A 9,980-nucleotide genomic window follows, 5' to 3' on the forward strand; every position below is an offset into this window, starting at 1 on the left:
GATACTTGTCATGTAATGTCATGTCATGTGACTCTTGTGTAGACACCTTCAAAAAAAAGTGTTACCATATCTTGCTTAATTCCCAAAGGCATGTTCAAAAAATTGCTTTAGTCTTTTATTTCTCTTAAGTTACATAATTTACTCACAGTGTTCTCACTATGCCAATGGCCATCCTTTGAGTGAAATGATCAATAAATGTCATATGTTATACTTTTGGTGAAGTGTTTTGTGTTTCCTGAAAAATTTGAAAAAATAATTAGTTATGAGCGATTATTTTTACAGTGTTACAGTATCATACATGTTTACACCATTTCACAAAATATAATCAACACAATATGAAAAAAAAGGATTAGACTGAAGCCCAGGGCTACATTTGAATCATTTGACATTGTAATACTTCATTATTTTACTTGTTAAGGCTTTTTTTGAAAATCCAAAGAGAGCTAGAGTACACAATTTCAACATGTTACTAAGTCAATTCCATAGTTTGACTCCCAAAACTAAAACACATCTGTATTTTATTCGTATTTTACATGTTTCAAAGATACACAACCTTCTGAAATTATACTTTCCTTCTCTTAATTAAAAAAAGTGTTGAAAATAAACAGGAAGGCTTTTATTCTTACCTTGAAAACATTTGCAGTGGTTTTTAATACCCAATATCTATTTTATGGTGCAGGACCCAATAAATAATTAATACTAGATACTAGATTCACAATAACCCTCTTTATTTATTATCTAATAGCTCTTTTCTGGGGTTTTAATTAGAATAATATTATAATTATAGGCTCTATATTGGTTTTATATTGCTACCTATAAAAAAGTCACCCTGCATTTAGTTGGAATAATGTCATTATCAAATAAAATTACTTTTTAAAAAGCTCAAAATAAGGTCAAAATGAATTCAAATTCAACTTTGTCTATATGAAAATAAGACATTTCCAGTGATTAGTAGACCTTGAATAAGATAGATTAAAATGTTTTGGTTGATTGAGATATTTTCACTATTTATTCCTATGGTTACTCACAATATCTTTTTTATTGATTCAACATTGACTGTTTTTGAAGTTCCATATCACTGGAGATGTCAAGGCAAAACTGGAAGCAGAGTTTAGTGATAGGATTGTACAGCTGCTCCTTTAGCTATAAATCTCTTTTTATGAAGTGATATAGGATTAACGAGGCTCCACGGGGCTCATATCGCCCTGCATTGAACACATTAGACTGACAGGTATAATGTATATCACCCCGATCCAACTGTACCAACAGTGTCGACTGACTTAACTGTCTCCTATAAATGAACTTCCTCGGCGAGTTTGGTCTGGGCTGCAGGGTGAAGGAGTCAGTTAGAGTTTCCATGGCTGGAAAGAAAAGAAGGTAGCACCTTGAATCGGAAGGCTGCTCAGCAGAAATGTGTTTTATTTCACTGTGTCTCCAGCTGCCTGTGCTGCAATGCTGACAGCATTCAGTTTAGGCGATATTTGGCCTGCACCTTCCTCAGGCAGTCTGTCCAATGGCTATCCACCGCCCAGACAGCCTCTCTGCAGCCTCTCTGCCTGTCTGGCACTCCACACCCTGAGAAATAGATGTCCTTGTTTTTATTTTAATTTTTTTTTTTGTACAATTGCTCTTTAATCAGTTGCCCTCACAATGGGCTGACCGTAACATGCAGCTGAAGCTCCTGTAGGTATCGGGAAATTAAATCCTGTGTCCAGCTGTGCTATCCAACGTGTGGTTGGATAGTAATGGTATGGTAATGGTATGGTAATTCTTGTGCTCTTCTCTCGCGTCTTAATTCCTATTCTTAGTGAAACCAACATATTAGCAAACCTAACACCATACAAGTATATTTATGTCCCTGAAAAGAACAAAAACGGATGGAGTGGAGTTAAGTTCTTCACTTAAAGTGAAAATAATCCCATGGTCTTTTTCAAAACTTGCATACATCAACGAAGCCATTGAGACTGGGTTTTTTTTGTATAAAAACTACTAATGGAGAAATCCCGGGGCTAATTCTGAACAAAAGATGAAGTCAGTGAAATGTACACACAGCAGTACATATTTCACCACATTTTTTTTTTTTTGGTGACATTTTAGGAGAAAGCTGAGCTTCCCTTGCAGTCTTAGAGCAATCGCCACTGTATCATCTGGACATCAGCTGATCTGACCAATGTCAGATGATTGAAATGGCATTATCAGTTAACAGTGATATGTAGCAAATTAGATGATGAAGAAGAAGATTATAAAAACGTTGTCACTGGATCTATAAAACATGCCATTGTGTGAGATCCAAGCTTTTGCAGATTATGTATGACAGTACACAAACTACACTGGTGTAGTTTATTCTGAGGAACTGTAGAAAGTCTAATTCAGGTCAGTAAAGTAAATGCATTTGCTGAGCAAATATCGATTATTTTCAGTAACTGCAGATGAAGTAATGGATATGCAATGCACCACTGCCTTAGGAATTTCAGCTAAATTAGTAATTTAATTTGTGCGTTTGATTTTGTGGATGGAACAGTATGGTAAATTAAGATAAATGTTATAATTATATGTTATATATAATATAAATGTGCCATTTATTGTAAAGTTTGGTGAATCAGATATGGAACACTAATACAAGATTGATCAAGGATAAGAATATCTAAATGCTCCTCCACCTCTAAATTATAATCACATGGAGACATGGTTTAGCCCTGCAATCTTTTCTCATACATTTAAAGAAAAAAAAAGGAGTCCAAGAAAACGTGGAATCCTCAGCAGGTTTAAGTCAGACTCACAGACTAAATCCTGTGAGACACTCACTGCCATTATAACATCAATACCCACTCGCCTCTCTCGAAGGTAGTCATCCTTTAACATCGGCTCCAGCCCGTGTGTATATATTAATGAGATGCCACTGGCTAGCTCCAAGCTTTTTGGCTGGTGTCTGTCATTAAAACATCCTATGTGCACTTTTGACTCCAGATTCAGTTCTTTTTGCCCTTTAGGGAAACCAAGAGGATTATCTAAGATTCATAGGGATCAGTCCACATCCAGCCCTAACCCCTTCGCTCCTTTTTATCTTTTGATTCAGATAATTATTGGTCGGAGGAGGAAGAAATACTTGATCATGGCTTTGAAGCAGAAGATGGACATCTCTCAACCACACAGTTCTGCCTGAACAGGAAACAAAGAGCGTATGTGACTTCATCAGTTCCTCCTCTTCTACATCCATTTAGAGCTTCTGTTCTGGTCTGTTTACCAGTGGTCCTGGTCTTTTGCTTTTTTTGCCCACTGTTTCGCCGAGTTAACATTCAAATATCCTCAAATCATAAAAAGAAATAGTTCAAGATTTGGAGAAACATGCTATTTGTTTTCTGTCTGAGGATGAAATGAGATGATTGATATCAGTGTCGTATGTGTTATGTACAGAAATTGAGTCAGGACGTGGTTAGCCTAGCTTAGCATAAAGACTGGACTCAGAAGGAAACAGCTAGCCTGGCTCTGTCCGAAGTATATTACGTATATTACGTATATTACGTATAACAGTCTGTTTCTCTTGATGTAGTCAAGAACTGCAACAATGGCGGCTGTGGTGATCCCCTATTTCAAACGTGATCTGACAGGATTATCCTGGTCGGATTGGATTAAATCTAGATCTGATCTGAAAACTGGGTATTTCAACACAGATCAGGAGAATCCTGATCCTGAAGATCAGGATTTCAGCTCTGGTAATCCAATCCTCCCCTGAATCCAGATAAAAGGCTGATTTGGGTATTTCAAAAGTTAAGTCAGATATCTGGATCAACTTGATACCAAAATTTCAGGATCATTTGAATCCCACCTCAGAGGTGGATTTGACTTGGATTGACAAACTCTCAGCGCATACTTCTCCTAGATATTGTTACTCAAGATGTTTGTTACACTTAAGTGTTAGTGTTGTACTTCTAACAAGTAATTTAAGTAATATCAAAAAATGTAAAGCATAGTAAAATTTTTGACCACACTGTAAAACTGCTGTAAATAAAATTACAATTATTTCTCAAATTCTAATTCACCAAACATTGTAACTTGCATGTACCAAAACAGAGAAAGACAAAGGAATGCAGGGTCCAAACAAAGTTTTATTCCAACAAAAAATAATGTGACCACTACGGACCATGCTATTTCAAATGTCAAGCTGTTTCTCTAACAACTTGATTGTTAATTCTGTCTCTTTTTGCTGAAGCAGCGTCAGCTTAATTTGCCGTTTGGCCAGTTCAGTCTGTTTGACTGCCCTTTCGGTCTCCATTTTGAGGAGCCTCTCATAGGCTTCCTCATCCCCGGCATGCCTCTTCCGTCGCCGTCGCTCTGGCGCTGGCTCTGGCTCTGGCTCTGGCCCCCGTGCCTGATGTGGTAGATAGATAAGTTTATTGGTCACATGCAAAGCTAAAACCAAGGTTTAAAAACAGTGTAGTGAAATGCAAAAAAAAACAAGCTCTCACCAATGTTGGAGAGGAATTAGGATGAAGAAATGTTTCTAATTGTGTCACTGACCAATACCATGAAAGTAATGCCATTACAAATTTAAGCAGTTTCAAGCACTTTATTCAAACTCCAATTACTTGAAAGTCTTAAATGTATCAATACAATTAAAGCATTTAAGGATTTCCAGCACTCACCCTGTTGTAGCTGAGTGGTCCATGGCTGTGAGTGGACTCTGAAGGTAGAAGGTGTATGAGTATCTTAATCCACAATCCCAAATTGTGTTTATGTAGCCTACACAAAAACATGATATCATCACCAGCATTAGGCTACTGTAGCATTCTGAACCTTCTGAACAAACCTTGTAGTTAATACTCAAACTGTGTTGCGTTGTGTTTTCTAAGCACTGAGCAGGTCTGTACACAATGCAGCCTGCTTATACTGTAAATCTGCCGTGTTGCAAATGACGTGACGCTAATGATAGCCGCTAATGATAGCCCGCTAGCTGCTTAACACACAAGTCAATGGAGCCGCGTTAGCTCCCGTTAGCACGGCCGCGTCTCAATTAGAGATCGCCACGGCCTGCTTTTAATAAGGTGACAATTCAAATAGTTGGCTTGCATGATGTGTTGGTTGCCGTTCGTATGGTATTAAAACCGCTACACAATAGACGACGGTTAACTTACACTTTTGACGTGAAAGTCGGCTCTCTGCTACTCCTTTCATGAAGTAGTCCACCATGTTTCAGATCCCGGAGGCGGAGACTTGAGATTGGGAAATCCGTATCCGGCCAGGTAGGGATCACAGTGATCCGACCTGCCTGTGTTTTGAAATACTCAGATAAAGTCAGCAGGATCACCGTGATCCATGACTGAGAAAAGGAGGATTTCATTATCCGGATTATTCTGATCCAGATTACAAATTTTGAAATACTGGGCCCTGGTGATCCCCCGGATGTTATGAAATTTACCACAGTTTCAACGCTGATTGGCTGGCGCGCCACTGCATCACGCAATTCACTACTGATTTGTGCGCCTATCGCACCGCGAGTATGGTGAATAACGCGCCACGCGCCTTCAAACACGTCTGTAGATTGACTTTGTATGTAATCGCGCTGCTTCTATTGCGTCTATCGTCACGTCACGCCACGCCAAGTCACGCCACGTAAAACCACGTCACGTCACGTCACTTCACGTCACTTCACTTCACTTCACTTCACTTTATATCACTTCACTTCACTTCATGTCACCTCACTTCACTTCATGTCACTTCACTTCATGTCACTTCACTTCCCGTCACGTCACGTCGCTTCCCGTCACGTCACGTCACGTCACGTCACGTCACGTCACGTCACGTCACGTCACGTCACGTCACTTCACTTCATGTAAATTCACGTCACTTCACTTCATGTCACTTCACTTCACTTCATGTCACTTCACGTCACATCACCCTGTGTTCTGACATAATTAGTAATCGATTCCACAGTCATTTATTCAGTTAACCATTTCACATGGTTTGCCTTATTGATCTAGAAACCTATATCACCCTGAGCAGCCAAAAAAGGAGGAAACATATGAACGTGTAAAAAAAGTGTGCAGCTCAAGATTTAATACATGAAACATACAATCATCTTATAAATTCTCATGCATGCTGAAATTATTAAAATGTTGTATAATATATTCATATCTTTTTTATTCTTTTTTTTTTTACATGTGCTGATCCCCTCCTTGAAAAGGAGGGCATCAGTCTCAATGGTATGTTCCTGATAAAGTTAGTGTTATATAAGTGAGGAAAATTGTTAGTTACAGCAAATACTACTATTTTACAACTGTTACTCAGTCCCTTTCCGATACAGTGACCATTATGCATTAACTCATTATGACAGATATGTAAGATGCCCTTAAGCTTCTTTCACAATTACAGCTCGGATTGACCACACTGACCTTTCAGATGCTTCACTGACAACACATATCAAGCAATAATAGTAAATAATTTATATTCAAATGTAGAGGATGCAGTTGTAGCGTTGTAATTTAGCCCTTGACTAAGTTTACATTGGCATTACAGTAATATGCCAGGGGAACGCTCTGACTTAGAGAGAGGTCACTATTACTTCCTCCAGACGTTCCCAGTTTACCCGGACTACTCGTTTCGGCTCACCTGGTCTGTCCAGAATCTTCCCCCATCCTCTGACCCAACTCATCACTAGATGAGTGTTCAAAACATATGGCCTCAGATCAGATGATACGATCACCGAATCGACCTTTGACCTAGGGTGCTCTGGTACCACATATACTTGAGCATCCTTATGTTTGAACATGGTGTTAGTTATAGACAATCCATGACTAGCACGGAAGTCTAATAACAGATGACCGCTCGTATTTAGATCAGGGAGGCCGTTCCTCCAAATCACGCCTCTCCAGGTGTCTCCATCATTGCCCACTTGGAGCCTACTGGAGCCCCATGCAGGACTCCTTTCAAGGTCTCCAAGAAGGCTGAATACTCTGAACTGCTGTCCAGTGCATAGGCACAGACAGCAGTCAGAGTCTTCCCCCCTACCACCTGCAGGCGTAAGGAGGCGACCCTCTTGTCCACCGGGGTAAACTCCAACACCGCGGCGCGGGATTGATGAGATTCGTCCAAAAATGCTGAAAGCTTTGGGTTTGGAGGGGCTGTCTTGGTTGACACGTCTCTTCATTATTGCGTGGAAGTCTGGGACAGTGCCCAGGGAGTGGCAGACTGGGTTGGTGGTTCCCTTATTTAAAAAGGGGGACCAGAGGGTGTGTGCCAATTACAGGGTTATCACACTACTCAGCCTCCCTGGTAAAGTCTACTCCAAGGTGCTGGAAAGGAGGGTTCGTCCTATAGTCGGACCTCAGATTGAAGAGGAATAATACGGATTCCGTCCTGGATGTGAAACAACGGACCAGCTCTTCACTCTCGCAAGGATCCTGGAGAGGGCCTGGGAGTATGCCCATCCAGTCTACATGTGCTTTGTGGATCTGGAGAAGGCATATGACCGGGTCCCTCGGGAGATACTGTGGGAGGTGCTGCGGGAGTATGGGGTGAGGGGGTCACTTCTGTGGGCCATCTAATCTCTGTACACCCAAAGCGAGAGCTGTGTCCGGATCCTCAGCAGTAAGTCGGATTTGTTCCCGGTGGGGGTTGGCCTCCACCAGACATGCGCTTTGTCACCAATCCTGTTTGTGATTTTCATGGACAGGATATCGAGACATAGTCGTTGTGGGGAGGGGTTGCAGTTCGGTGGGCTGGGGGTCTCGTCTCTGCTTTTTGCAGATGATGTGGTCCTGATGGCATCGTTGGTCAGTGACCATCAGCACTCACTGGATCGGTTCACAATGAGTGTGAAATGGCTGGGATGAGGATAAGCACCTCTAAATCTGAGGCCATGGCTCTCAGCGGGAAAACAGGTGGATTGCTTACTAGTAAGTAAGCCTATCGATCTAACCTCAGCCTGAGTCTAGAGAAGGTCCCTGTGCTGTGGAAGACATCCTGCCTGGTACGACTACCGAAGAAGGTGCGTCCCAGCACCTCCGAAGACTACAGACCGGTGGCGCTGACGTCGCACCTGATGAAGTCCCTGGAGAGGCTGGTCCTGTCACTTCTTTGGCCCCTGGTCAGCTCATCACTGGACCCTCTACAGTTTGCCTACTAGCCGAGATTAGGTGTGGAGGACGCTTTCATCCCTCTGCTCCACCTGGACAGACCGGGAACCACTGTGAGAATCTTGTTCATGGACTTCTCCAGTGCGTTCAATACCATCCGGCCTGCTCTGCTTGGGAGTAAGCTGACGGCGATGCAGGTGGACTCTTCCCTGGTTTCCTGGATTACAGATAACTTGACGGGTCGACTACAGTATGTCAGACTGCAGGACTGAGTGTCTGGTACCGGGGCTCCACAGGGAACTGTTCTTTCTTCTTCTTTCTGTTCACCCTGTACACCTTAGACTTTCAGCTCCTCTCTGAGTCCTGCAACCTGCAGAAGTTTGCTGACAACTCTGCAATTGTTGGCTGTGTCAGTGAGGGGAAGGAGGAGGAGTACAGGGGCATTGTGGACTCCTTCGTCGACTGGTGTACAGCTAATCACCTGATTCTCAACCCCACCAAGACTAAGGAGCTAGTGGGGGATTGCCGCAGGAGTAAATCTGCCCCCACACCCATCTCCATCAACGGTGTGACTGTTGATGTTGTCCAAGATTACAAATACCTTTGAGTATACCTGGATAACAAACTGGACTGGTCCAAGAACACTGAGGCTGTTTACAAGAAGGGCCAGAGTCGTCTCTATTTCCTGAGGAGGCTCCGCTCATTCAATGTATGTAACACCATGCTGAGGATGTTCTACCAGTCGGTGGTAGCCAGTGCCATCTTTTTTGCTGTTGTGTGCTGGGGCAGTAGACTGAGGGCAGCAGACGCCAAGAGGATCAGTAAGATCATCAGGAATCCAAAACGGATTCTTAAAACAAATTAAAAAAAATAAAAATTGTTGTCGGAGCAATTGATTGTACTCATGTGCGTCTGAAGGCACCATCCATGAATGATTACGCATTCATCAATCGCAAAAACTACCACTCGATAAATGTACAGGTGATTTGTGATGCCAAGCTATCGCTTTTAAACGTGGCGGCCAGGTGGCCAGGGGGGGACACACGATTCTTTTATATTTCAAAACAGCTCGGCTCCAGCGCCCCCGACAGGGACAAGCGGTTGAAGATAGATGAATGAATGTGTTGGCGCGCGGCTGCAGCATGGCGCACTGCAGAGCCAAAGTCATCTCCTCGGTTAGTGGCTACCCTCGATAAATTGCATTAAATCAAACAAGGTATCAGATGATTAACATTTTGGTTAACAGTTTCTTTTCTAACCTGTGTTTCTTCTCTCCATGTTTGACCTCAGTGGGCGAGGCCGCCGAACCAGGAATATTTAAAGGCGTAACATGTTAATGACGATCAAATTCAGCCGCCGCATTTATCAAGGCCCGCTCATTCGTATGCTGAGATTGGTCAGATACGAATGTTTTCGTAAATCACACGTGTGTCCTGTCCTACGACCAATTCTGCGCTCAGATCTGCGCCCGTTTTCACGCAAGATTGATAAATGAGGGCCATTGTGTCCTGAGCAAATGTCACTTTATATCACTTTATATCATCACTGCATCACTTTATTTAGTTGTACTATTAGCTGTACTGTCACTTAGTTCAGTAAGAAATGCTGCTACACTTTAACACTGTTATCACTTATTGCTTCTTATTACTTATTTAGTTTGTACTTATTTTATTTCAATATGCTGCTAAACTGCACGGTGCGTATTGTTGTATATTGTATATACCTAAGTTTAACCACAATGTCTGTTGCACTCTGTCACATTTAGTTATTTGTTTGATTTATTTTATGTTAGCTTTATTTTTATTTGATTTATGTTAGCTATTGTTACTCTAATCCTTTCCCATCTTTGTATTGAAACTGTTGCACAATAATTTCCCTCGGGATAAATAAAGCTTCTTGAATCTTGAA

At 41.8% G+C, this 9,980-nt stretch overlaps 1 long non-coding RNA gene across 1 annotated transcript; it reads right to left on the minus strand.

The window, feature by feature from the left end:
• Positions 1-4,088: 4,088 nt before the first annotated feature.
• LOC310962063 lies at positions 4,089-5,261 on the minus strand. Its single transcript, XR_014593649.1, has 3 exons — positions 5,133-5,261; positions 4,644-4,681; positions 4,089-4,369 (listed from the first exon to the last, which is right to left on the minus strand). It is a non-coding gene; the product is annotated as an uncharacterized lncRNA (long non-coding RNA).
• Positions 5,262-9,980: the final 4,719 nt, after the last annotated feature.

Source organism: Echiichthys vipera (assembly GCF_963691815.1).
Source record: "Echiichthys vipera genome assembly, chromosome: 19".
Classification (NCBI taxonomy): domain Eukaryota; kingdom Metazoa; phylum Chordata; class Actinopteri; order Perciformes; family Trachinidae; genus Echiichthys; species Echiichthys vipera.